Here is a 13,189-nt window from a genome sequence, read left to right as displayed (position 1 = left end):
TATATTGTAATGACACCGGATTAATAATATAATTAATTTAAATATTTTAATGCATTCTAAATTGCTCAATATAATATCATTTATTAAATAAGTTACTAACATTTGTATAGAATAATTATTAAAAATATTTTATTAATTATTGTATGCTGTTTTCATATATAAACTGTTTTATTTTTGATAATATATAAATAACCTTGATTACATTATAATAATTAGTATTCCAAATATATATAATTATTTCAAAATAATGATAGAATAATCAAAACCTTCAATTTAAATGCTTCCGACTAAAGTGTGAACTTCTCAGAAAATAAAAACATTAAAATCATTACTTCAAATTTAAATGATATATGTGTCTTATAGAGAGAAGCTGAATACATATGTTATTAGAAATTATTTAAGTATTTAAAATGTATTTGATTCTTCATAATATTTTCATTTTAAGGCAGCTGTCTCATTGCATTTGCATTTTTTAAACGTTGATATATTTACTCAATTTTATATTATTCATTGTTAAATTATATAATATTTTCGATAACTTGTACTAACATATTCTTTAATTAAACGAGCATTTATTAAACGCTAATTGATTATTATATCCATCATTTAATAGTACAAAATAATTGATATGAAAATCTTTTGAATGTTACCTTTTATTTTAATTAAAAACTAAAATAACTCAATTATAGTTTTGAAGAAGAAATGATCATATATTAAATTTGTATTATTTGCCATTTAATAAGAAATAGTTTTGAATGTTCCTTGAATATTTAATGCTTAAATAAGCAATCACTGAAATTCTTTTCTTTCGAGATCAGTAAGTGCTTAGCTATTTCATTTGAATATTTGTATTTAAATATTTATATTCATTGATTAAATTGTAATTTCTTGAGAGCCCAATTTATCAGCTTAATTTATTTACAATAGCATTTAAAAAATTACTGAGGTAATAAGTAACTTAAAAAAAGGAACCAATCATGAGTTTTTAATCTTTAATTTTTACTGACATATTTTGTTTTCAAGTTCTTTTATTTTTATCATTTTTGTTTAATCACTCTGTACCTGAAAATAAATATTTGAATAATTCTATCCTGAAAACATTTCATTGTCGATGCATGTAGTATTGTTCAAACGATACAAATATTTAATTTTACTTCCTATATTTTTAATCAGTTTTTTTCAGTTATTTAGCGAATATTATTGTGATGTTTTTATAATATCATTTACTTAATAAATCTCAACGATATTAATCTAGAAATGGAAAAATATCATGGAGTTTAAAATTATTTAATTTTGCTGATACTCCACTCCGGATGTTATTTTACCCTTAGATTTAAGCACAATTAAAGAGCATCATATAGGCCGGAGAAAAGGAGAGATGTTGTACCTGTCAATTAAGCAATCACTCTCTCTCTCTCTAAACTTCAAGTCACAACCAACAATACTAGACAGATGCATATAGCACGAGTCCCATTTTTAGCATAGTAAAGTCTTCAAACTGCGGTATTTCAATCAATAGACATTACACTAAAGTTTGAGTTCCTATGCGAACATTTTTTTTCAACATTAAAAACTCCGTTTAATTCTGGGCCTTGTATTTGCTGTGGTTCCAAACTTGATAATGCTTCAAAGAATAGCAATCTATACTATTCCATATAATAAGCCTGTTTATAACTTAATTTTCCTATTCAATTTGTATTTTTAGTATTTTGCTATTAAACTTTCAAAAACTATTTAAATTCTCACAAAATACAAATGCAATTATCTTTGTTTTTCTTGTGATATTATTAAATAATTTAAAGAATTCATTTGCTTTTGACATTTGTGAATTATGCAGACATCCATTTGTAACCTATCAGATTTTTTTAGAACGATAATTAACATTACTAGTTTTCATTGTTTTCATACACCTGAACAATATATTACTGGCATTCAAATTTTTAAAATATTTTGCTTCATAAATAATAATAACTTATATAATGATAATTAAAAATAAATGTAATGATGTAAAATAATTACTATTTATTTCCGTTTATTATTTCCGTTTTTGCTTTTGATTCTGATATATTGATTACTATAGTTCAAATATTGATATATTGATATAGCAATATGCCGATATATGAATACATTAGTAACGCAAATGTGCATAAAACATTGAATACTAAAATCAATATATATCCTCTAATATAGCAATATCAATTATATATCCTCTTATAAACTAGCCTCAAAAATATATACCAACGTAATGAATTACTTATTCTGCGAAATACACGTGTTTAGTTAAAAAAAATTATTAAGTATTGAAAAACCGTATTTAAATTCATGATTAAAAGAAATTACAACACTTATTTCAAAGATACTTTTATTGATAAATGAATGTTCAACCTATTGGTTCCAAACACAAGTGATTTTGAAATCCAATTTCAATATGTTGAATAAAAGACGAACCTCAAACTCTTAGGCAAAAGAATGCATAATTCATCACAGAATTCCAACTTCAAAATATTCCGAGCAATTCGATTTGATACGCAAACCTTAACTATGCAAGCAGCTCCACAAGTGAAACTAGTTAGAAAACAAGCGCATCCATATCACCTTGATCTTCAACGAATCTTAGATAATTTTAAAATTTTAGAACTTTTTTATTGTAAGGTGGAAGTTCGAGGCAAGTAATCTAAAGCATTGCATGCCAAAAACCCCGTTTAGCGTTTCTGGTCACGTTCGTAAAGTGGCTGTTTGCGATGCATTTGCATATGGTGGGGAAGTTTTTCGCCGTATTCTATTTCAACAACGTGAGTGAGGGTCTGCTACCACTTACGGCCCCTGTGGCAAATAAATTCAGCTTATGCAAATGATACTTCCTCTGTATCGGCATCAGTATTCCATTGGGGATTTAAAAGTGTTAGATTTCTAATCTAAATTTTTCTGAGATTCTTAATTTCCGACTTCTCCCGGTTTTAAAAATTGGGGAAAATCATGAGGGATTTTCTGAATGGGTGAACACCTTTCAACCAAGTGTCTTGGTAAAAATACAAAACCTTAAAAATAAATTTTATGTATCTATTTTTATTGTTTACTTTAATTACTTTTAATCCATTTATAGTGAATAAAATAAACTAATTTAATTAGATATAATATATTAAACAGAACCAGCAATAAATAAACTTTTAGATTTATATATACAAATATAGGCATGATTAAATATTTCTACTTTTAGTAGAATTTAAAAACGACATAAACTTGTTTAGATTGTCTTCATTCAAATAAAAGAAGTCAGTTTTATTCTCAAAGCATAAACAACTTGGTGACCCAAGATTTTCAGCTGTCATTTGAATTAATGCTTTAACAAGAACAATTATTAGATTTAGAAAAATAATTTCTCACGACATAACGACATGGCTTATATGCTTTTAGGATTGTCAGAGTTTCACAGAAGATCAGGATATAATTAAAAATAATGTTATTATAATATGTAATCATTTTAAAGAAAAATCAAAATTTAAATAAATATTATATAAAGTCTATATTGTCGAAACTTCCCATCAGTATCCTTTTAAACACTGTAAATTAAAATTAAAAATACTTTTTTTAAAAAATGTAGTTTTTAGATGTAAATATATGTAAGTTATTGTTTGAATATTGAGTTGAATATATGTAAATTATAGATTTTTCATTTTATAAAAGTAATAAGCTATAAATATTATTAAAATGTTTCAATATCGCTTTTAAACTGAAACCGATATTCTTAAATTCAATGATAAATATAATTTGTACTAATCAGAGATTTGTTATTTTAAAATAATGCAGATTCCCTGTATCAGATTTGCAAAGCAGAAGTATTCAGACGAAAAATAACATAAAAAAACTGAACATAAAAAACAATACGTAGAATTACAGATAACATTTTCCTTCGTTTTAAAATGAATTAATTGTATATTAGATTAACAATAATTCAAATATTTTTAAGTCCTTCAATATACACTCAATTTTTAAAAAGAGATCATCAAATCAATTCAAATATCGATATTCGATATAATATCAAATTTAGATATAATAAATTATGAATCACTTTTCCAATCCATGAAAGGAAAAGAGCCCCTAAAATTTCAAATTTAAGTGGACATGTAGAAATTAAATTAAAGGATATTTAATTGAATAAAATTCAATTATTATTCCAAACGAAGTCTAGTTCATTAATTAAATGGACTCAGATTTTATACCATTCTTCTTTATACTTTTAACTATTTTTCTTTTAAAAATTTGTAAAATGATTAATAATAATCTCAAAACCCATGTTTTAAACTTTTGTCAAATTATATCTGAGATCCACTATTCACTACATGGAAAAATGTTTCTCGATACAATTTTAACCCAAACCTACTATAAATAATACTTTTGATTTCCCACAGTTTTCAAATCTATGATTTAAAAAATTTTGCTTTTAATTCTAATTCCTTACTCTGGATGCAGTAAATAATATTGTAAGACAACCACAAATTATTATTAAATCAATGTCAGCATTATATGAAAATGTATAATAAGCATGATTACCATTCATATGAAATGCATATTTATACATTTATAATTGATTTGAAGTCAAAACATTTATTTAAGACACATTAAAAAGATTTCAATATTTAATAAACAAAAATAGATAAATTAAATAATAATTGAATTGAATTTCTTATATAAAATATGGAAAATCGAGGCATTTCATATTAGAAACTTGAAAAAAGAATTTAAAATGCACATTATAATAAATCTTTTCGAAATTTTCGCATCTGAGGAATATAAAAGACCTCTAACTTCTCCAGACTTACGCAATGGCTTTGCTTGGGGCCTTAAAATAGGTTGAGATTCCTCAGTTTCCGGACAGAAGAGAGAATTTATGCTTTTTTAGGTCATCATTTTTCTTTGAAGTGAACAGATATGGGAGAAAAAAGGAGATATTTCCTTTCTTTGATATATGTAATATACGCTGCTTCGAAATAAGTCACGTTTCTTTGGCTTCAATCGAACGTCATTTCTTGTATTTAAAGAAAGAATTCGATTTAGTGAATCCAACAAAACTTCTCATCCAAATGGAAATCAATATATTTTTAGAGGAAATTTATTCATTTTTCGATAGAAAAATGGATCTTATAGTATAATAGCCACAGGCTGCAATACTTCGTATAACATTTAATCTTTTTTAAAGTTGATAATCTTTATAACATATATAACATAAAGACAATTAAGCTTACATTGCCATCTCAATCTTAACCTGTTATTATAATGTTAATCTAGATTAATATAAGAGAAAGTCAAGAGAAAGTAAATTAAATCAATGAAATCAATTTAAAATTTAGTTTGTTTTTTTTAAATAAAATAATTTTTCAGTAAAAAAAAATCATAATTATATATATTCAAATTCATTTCACAAAGTAATTTTTTTCAAATCATTTGAAATAAATCTTATTATAACGTTTTGTGAAAGAATTAATTTTAAATATATAATTTCAAATTTGACAGTAAATAAAGAAAAAAAAATGTGATTAGTTTATTAAAATAGATATTATATTAATGCATTCAAAAAGTTTAAGAACTTATTACATACGTTCCAAGCATATATGTATTTTAATGTTTAAATCAAGCAACAAATGAATCAGATTATGTTGCAGCTATTTAAAATATACAAGTGTGAATAATGCTTAATTAATGATACAAAATTTGCTATTATAGAGAATTCCAAAGCAAAGGTCCATACTTATGAGAAAGGGTTCGTTCACAGGCCCCGTTTGATGTAAAATTACCAAGCAAAGCATCTCATTATGATATTTCTGCAATTAATTTATTCTACTGATAAACTGATTGTAGAAAAATAGAGTGAACTTCAATATTAGTATATATATGAAAGTATTAATATAAAGTGAACTAAAATATTATTAAGCTGTATTCTAAATATAGAATCAGATCATGCTGATATGATGAAGTGTTTCGGACTAATAGGACTTATCATTTTAATTTATTCCTTCAGAGTAATGAATTAAAAAAACAATCCTCAAGTGCAGTTACAAAGCTGCTGGAAGAAGTAACAGAAAAAGACTTGAAATTCTTATTGGCATCTTTGTACGAAGAATGTGAAAATACTTAGTTTCATAGGGTAATTTCTTCAAAAGAAACAACAAATTAATTGGCAATTCATATTCATTATTTATTGAGGAAATTACTTCTAGAATTTTTGAATTTAATGCATTTATTGAATAACTGAATAAAAGAGAAATTAGAGAAAAAGCTATTTTTATTTCCAATTTTTCCAATTTGGTAGTTTTGCTAAATAATGTTTTAGTGTCAAACAATTTAAATATCTTCTGAACCAAAAAAAAAAAAAAAATTACCGCCTTTTAAAGTTCCATTATTTTTTAACAAGAATTATCTTTCGTAAGAAATTATTACAAAAACTGGTATTTTTATAGTTATAACTAAATAGGTTGATTATATTTTATTACAGTTATAATAAAAGTAGATGGAGATATATTTCCTCAATTTCCTTTAAATTAATTTATTTTTCTTTCTTACAAAAACTTACAACTTAGAAACTATAAACCAGTTTTACATGTAAAAATGTTTAAATTATATATTTATAAAATTGTTTAGTAGTTAAAATAAATAAATATTTTCATACCACAATTTCGTCTTTTAAATCATACACTAAAAAAAGGTAAAAATTTGTACATATTAAGTGAATTTTAATAACATTCGAAGCAAGTTAAATTTAACCGAACTCTTAGAACGTCTTGAGAACAACACGTTCTAATATTTTATTAACGGTCTTGACCTGTATACACTTGAACTGAAATTTTCGTTTTGGCTCCGACGATATGTAATTTTTTATTTAATAAAATGAAATCCTTTTCACTTTATTATGTTTTTGTGTAAAATTTACTATTTTTCTAATTTGATAGTTTTGCTAAATAATGTTTTAGTGTCAAACAATTTAAATATCTTCTGAACCAAAAAAAAAAAAAAAATTACCGCCTTTTAAAGTTCCATTATTTTTTAACAAGAATTATCTTTCGTAAGAAATTATTACAAAAACTGGTATTTTTATAGTTATAACTAAATAGGTTGATTATATTTTATTACAGTTATAATAAAAGTAGATGGAGATATATTTCCTCAATTTCCTTTAAATTAATTTATTTTTCTTTCTTACAAAAACTTACAACTTAGAAACTATAAACCAGTTTTACATGTAAAAATGTTTAAATTATATATTTATAAAATTGTTTAGTAGTTAAAATAAATAAATATTTTCATACCACAATTTCGTCTTTTAAATCATACACTAAAAAAAGGTAAAAATTTGTACATATTAAGTGAATTTTAATAACATTCGAAGCAAGTTAAATTTAACCGAACTCTTAGAACGTCTTGAGAACAACACGTTCTAATATTTTATTAACGGTCTTGACCTGTATACACTTGAACTGAAATTTTCGTTTTGGCTCCGACGATATGTAATTTTTTATTTAATAAAATGAAATCCTTTTCACTTTATTATGTTTTTGTGTAAAATTTACTATTTTTCTAATTTGATAGTTTTGCTAAATAATGTTTTAGTGTCAAACAATTTAAATATCTTCTGAACCAAAAAAAAAAAATACCCCCTTTTAAAGTTCCATTATTTTTTAACAAGAATTCACTTTTGTAAGAAATTATTACAAACACTGGTATTTTTATAGTTATAACAAAATAGTTTGATTATATTTTATTACAGTTATAATAAAAGTAGATGGAGATATATTTCCTCGATTTCCTTTAAATTAATTTATTTTTCTTCCTTACAAAAACTTACAACTTAGAAACTATAAACCAGTTTTACATGTAAAAATGTTTAAATTATATATTTATAAAATTGTTTAGTAGTTAAAATAAATTAATATTTTTATACCGCAATTTCGTCTTTTAAATCATACACTAAAAAAGATAAAAATTTGTACAAAATTTGTACATATTAAGTGAATTTTAATAACATTCGAAGCAAGTGAAATTTAAACTGAACTCTTAAAACGTCTTGAGAACTAAACGTTCTTATATTTTATTAACAGTCTTGACCTGTATACACTTCAACTGAAATTTTCGTTTTGGCTCCGACGATATGTAATTTTTTATTTAATAAAATGAAATCCTTTTCTCTTTATTATGTTTTTGTGTAAAATTTACTATGCAACCATTTGTATTGCATTCATCTTGTAAATGTGACATTGCTTGACTTGAGGGATTTAAAAAAAAATAAATTCCTCTGTTAGCTGGTTAAATTGTAGAATGGTTTAACTTTACTGAATTAATGGTGCAGGAAGAAAAGGATGACAGGGAAATAAATAATTACATTAAAACAAAGACACAAAAATAATTTCTAGAAAATAATAAGAATTTTTCATCTTAAAAATATTGTTATAGAAAACCAATCAACAGACAATCCGTTTTCAAAGTATTCTGAATTCAAAGTATTTAATCATGCGAATATTTATATGGACCGTAATTTCTTTATAAATATGCATGTATCATCGTGCTAGTTTATTTAGTTGCAAATTTAGAATTTCAATGACATTATATGACAGGCCAAAATATTTTTTTCAATTTGATCACAGTAAATTAAAAATTATTATTATTATTTAAATATTTAATTACTATGGCCTTATAAACTGTTAAGGAAGAAATGCGTAACGGTGATATAAAAAATATAAATTTTTGTACTTTAAAATATGGAATTGGAATTAAATCCTTCTTTGAATTGAAATGTATTTTGGTGCACCTCTATGCATTCTTATTCACAACAATAAGCAGTCTGTTGGTCCTTAAATAATTTTTAACACTTTACTGAAATGCACTTTTTAAAATAATTCTATTGAAATAATTTGAATATCAACAGCAACAAAAAAAATATCATCGCCAAAAGAAAGAAAAAAAAACTGATTGAAAAACCTAAAAACTGCAAGGAAAATGATAACCCTATTAAAATCAAAAAGGTTCTCAGCTTTACGTAGCTGAAGAGACATATAATTAATTAAAAATGCCTGGAACAAAGCATCTAATGTGTTTCTGGAAAAAAAAGTGAATCCTCCCCGCTGTGCAGTTTTTCTTTATTAGACTCACCCTGGGGTGGGATTACTGAAACTAATGATAGCTCTGAAATGTTTTTTGAAACAATGCTGCTTATGAAAACGATGTCTGAATTCTTTTTTTTTTTGGTTATCAGGTGCATTTATTTTGATTTGTTTTAAGATTCCTTAAAGGATTTGTTAATATCATTGCTTAATAGATGAAGGGATTGATGGGAACAAGTGGGATTACATTTTATGAACTAAACATGTAGAAATATAAAATGACTTCGATACTGAAATGCCATATTAGATTTTTTAAAGAGAAATATTTAATAATAAGTTTCACAATAAAATTCTTTAATTTCAAATTGTTAAAAATATTCTGTTGCTGTGAACAAATGGAATATAATTTCGGGAACGAATCATTTTCTAACATTTTCTAACAAGTGAAAGAATATTTTTATGTTGAAAAGTTTTCGGGGTGTTAGTTATAAAGAATAATTATTAAAGTGAATTTTAAAGAAAAAATTCTGCCAAATAAAATTTTTGAAAATATTCTGCTGATAGTTATTAGCATAATAATTTACAGCTAATAATTATAACTTGATATAAATTTTACAAATAGAAAATTAATACATTATTTATCTATATGCATTAAAAATATAATAATTTACAAAGCTTTAAAACAGGAAGTATTATTGATTATCCTTATCAAATTTTCTAAACTGCGATTTCATCCAATAGTTAAAAAAAGTTTAGTTTAGTTAACAATCAACTTATTAGCGGTCTTTGAAAACTTGATAAATAACAATTTATCATATTTTGTACGTTTAAATTACATTATTCATTCTATGGTACCAGATTTTAAAAGCAAAATTTCTTAAAACTCGTAAAGGTTTCAAAATAACATCAGACATCACAATATAGAAGAAATGATTTCATTTTACGTGTTACTGTAACTTTAATATATCAAATCATATAATTTCTTGCAGTTTCAAGTTCGATTTAATTACTCATTGTGATGGTGATGAATTTTAATTTATCCTCATATAATGAACTCTTATTGAAGAATGCCGAATGGGAAGTAATGGATACTAAATATAGTTTCGTCAAATTTTATCTATTTCAGTTATTCTACTTATCCGGTTTGTAAAGCAGTATAAGATGTATATAAAATGTATATAAAAGAAGTGTGTAATTTCTTTTGTTATAACAATATAATTTGATTAATATACAGCAATCATTATATAGGTTCTCAGTTCTTGACTTAAAGAGAATGAATACTCATTAAAAAAGAGTGAATGCATTTTATATAGAAATGTTAAGAGAAGATCGTTCAGAAATTACATTAACAAATCAATTTATAAATTAAAACATGGTGTCGAATGCTTAACTTAGATAATGTGCATATTGGTGATAACACTTTAACTAGAAATAAAAATTTAAAATCGTGATGGGGAGCTTATGAAATCAAATACTCTTTATGGTAAGCAGAATTAGAAGGTTAAACGCTGATTTCCTACTTTTAGAAATAATTTGTGACTTTGGGGTCTGCCATGTCTTTTAGGTCACAAAACTGAAATTTATTTTAAAATGTTTATTGTTACTATTTTTTTATTCATTATTCAGTTTACAGTGTATGGTTTTGCTAAAGCTTAATATCATTAATATGTTTTCTTATATTTTTTTGTTCATATTGTAATATTTTGTTATGATGCATTAATATGTTAATTTTTTTTCTGTAAAAATATGTTTGTTTTTTGCTTTTTGTCACACATTAAATATTGATTATTTTAAGCATTATTCTACTTTATGCATTAATGCATTAATATGTCATTTTTATTATGCATTATATATTTTGTATAAACTTTTTAGGAATTTGTATAAAGATATTTTCTTCCTCACATCGATACATAACCATGCATACAAATATTTTACTAGAATATAGTACTAGAAATATATTTTAATTAATTATGAGTATTTTATGAAAATATTCACTTTTATTTCTCTTTCGAAATAATATTATGATGCTAAATGTAATGCATAATAAAGCTTTCATATAAAACCCTCAACAAATAATGGAGCCTCGCATTTTATTAAGTAATATAGCTACTTAAATTTTAACAAATTAATCATAGTTGTCTTCCCAGAATTTTTTCAGAGCTGTTTCCTTTTTTATAATAATTTTGTTAGTACTCGTACAGTTAAATTCTTTAAATTCTAAAATTATGCGTTTAATGGAAATTATTTACAAAATATAATAAATATAAGATGAACACTTATTTCTTTATTTAGTAATTAGTACGTAAGTGCATAATAAAACTGTTTTAAACAGTAATTATTTATGCATAAAAGAATCTTTAAGAGAAAGCATTGAATTTTCAGAACTCGTCCATTAGGAATGAATATATAAATATTCATAAGCTAGAGCTTATAAATGTATATATAAATATCTCAAACTAGTTTATTTTGAAAAATAATACCCAATAAGATAAAGCTAATTACAATATATAACATAAAAACTAAATTCATTAACAGCAAACTAACTATAATTAATGAAACATTAAATGATTTCCGGTTAATGGACAAAGTGTTTTTAAAAGTTTCACATAATGTTAATGGAAATGCGTTGTCATTTTTAGACAGATTATTCAAACCGGGCCTTGTTACTGTGATAATGAATTAAAATTGTGACAGCACATTCATCTTCACTGTTAAATTTCTTGGAAGACACTGAGAGAGTGAGGGTGTCTCTTATCCTATAATTTATGAATTTAAGTTCATTTTCGTTAATCACCACCACTGAGTGAAAGTGTTAAATGTCTGCCTTATGCAGTTCGCCTTTCACAAACAAGCTTTCGTTTTAAAAACATACGCATAATGGATGAATTGTCTTGTAGAAGCGTACCAAAATTGATGAGATTGCTAATTTATGACGAAATCCTAAATATGGTAGTTTAGGTCAGAGAAAACGAATATGATACACTTTGTAAGAGAGTATTTTGATAATAATGTGTTATGAATCTGTCACGATATATGTAGAAAAGTGTATTTATTCTACTCTTCTATATTATTTGGGAATTCACGTAATACATCCACAAATGTTTATTCTTCCTTTTCTACAAAGGTATTCCAAAACGCATACCTGTATTTACAACACCTTATTTATCCTATCGCACGAAACTGTTTTGGAAGGATATTACGTAGCCGATGAAAAACTACATAGAAAAGACCATCTTGGTAGAATAATCCATCAGAAGTCTTTTAACTTAAAAAAATTTAAATAAGTAACAAAAATTAATAACTGAAATAAATATATAACGTAATATATGAAATAATTAATAAGAAATAATGTATGAAATAATAAGCAAGAAATAATGTATGAAATAATTAGCAAGAAATAATGTATGAAATAATCAGCAAGAAATAATGGTCGAAATAAATTTACAAAATAATACAAGAAATAAGCATATAAAATAATGTATGAAAATGAAATAGAAATAATAATACACGAACAGAAAACCAAAAACTAATAACATTTTATTTACTGCTTGAATGAAAAAGCAGAAAATAAAATGTTAAAACAGTTTGTGATATTAAGCGAAATAAAATACAAATTTTTTTTTATGCATAACCGAAGAAAAATTATCAAGCTTTTTTTAATCTTTTAGAAAATGTGTTTTAATCTTTTAGAATATTAAGACTTTTTATTGAAGTATAGGCTACCCAATTAATGAAATTTTAATAAAAATAGTCAGATATCTGAGAAATCTAGGCATATATTTCTAAAATAAAATCGCCATTTTGTCATCCAAATGATGTATATGATTTGCCAACTCCCCCCCCCCCCCCGAAAAAAAAAGCAGCCATCAAGGGTAAAAATTCGATTAATATAAAAATCCTCATTACAGTTAAAGTTGGCTTGAAAAATTTTTTATTAGAAATTTTCCATTAAAAGAGTATTCCCAACTTTGCTGCAACTGCACTTTAATTTATCTCTAAGATTATACTTTATCCAAGATTCCAATAAATTATCCAAGAAAGGTCGGAAAATTTTATTTAAAAGCCGAAACCTCATTATGATATACTTTTGGCTAGAATTT

The 13,189-nt window shown here is 24.5% G+C and overlaps 1 protein-coding gene across 1 annotated transcript in view; it reads right to left on the bottom strand.

Moving 5' to 3' along the window:
- LOC129963957 (beta-alanine transporter-like) overlaps window positions 1-13,189 on the bottom strand; it is a 315,940-nt gene that overhangs the window by 171,381 nt on the left and 131,370 nt on the right. The window lies entirely within an intron of this gene.

The sequence above is a fragment of the Argiope bruennichi genome, chromosome 3 (assembly GCF_947563725.1).
Source record: "Argiope bruennichi chromosome 3, qqArgBrue1.1, whole genome shotgun sequence".
NCBI classification, from domain to species: Eukaryota; Metazoa; Arthropoda; class Arachnida; order Araneae; family Araneidae; genus Argiope; species Argiope bruennichi.
The sequence above is the reverse complement of the archived record's forward strand: the minus strand, read 5'-3'. Positions and strand labels throughout refer to the sequence as shown.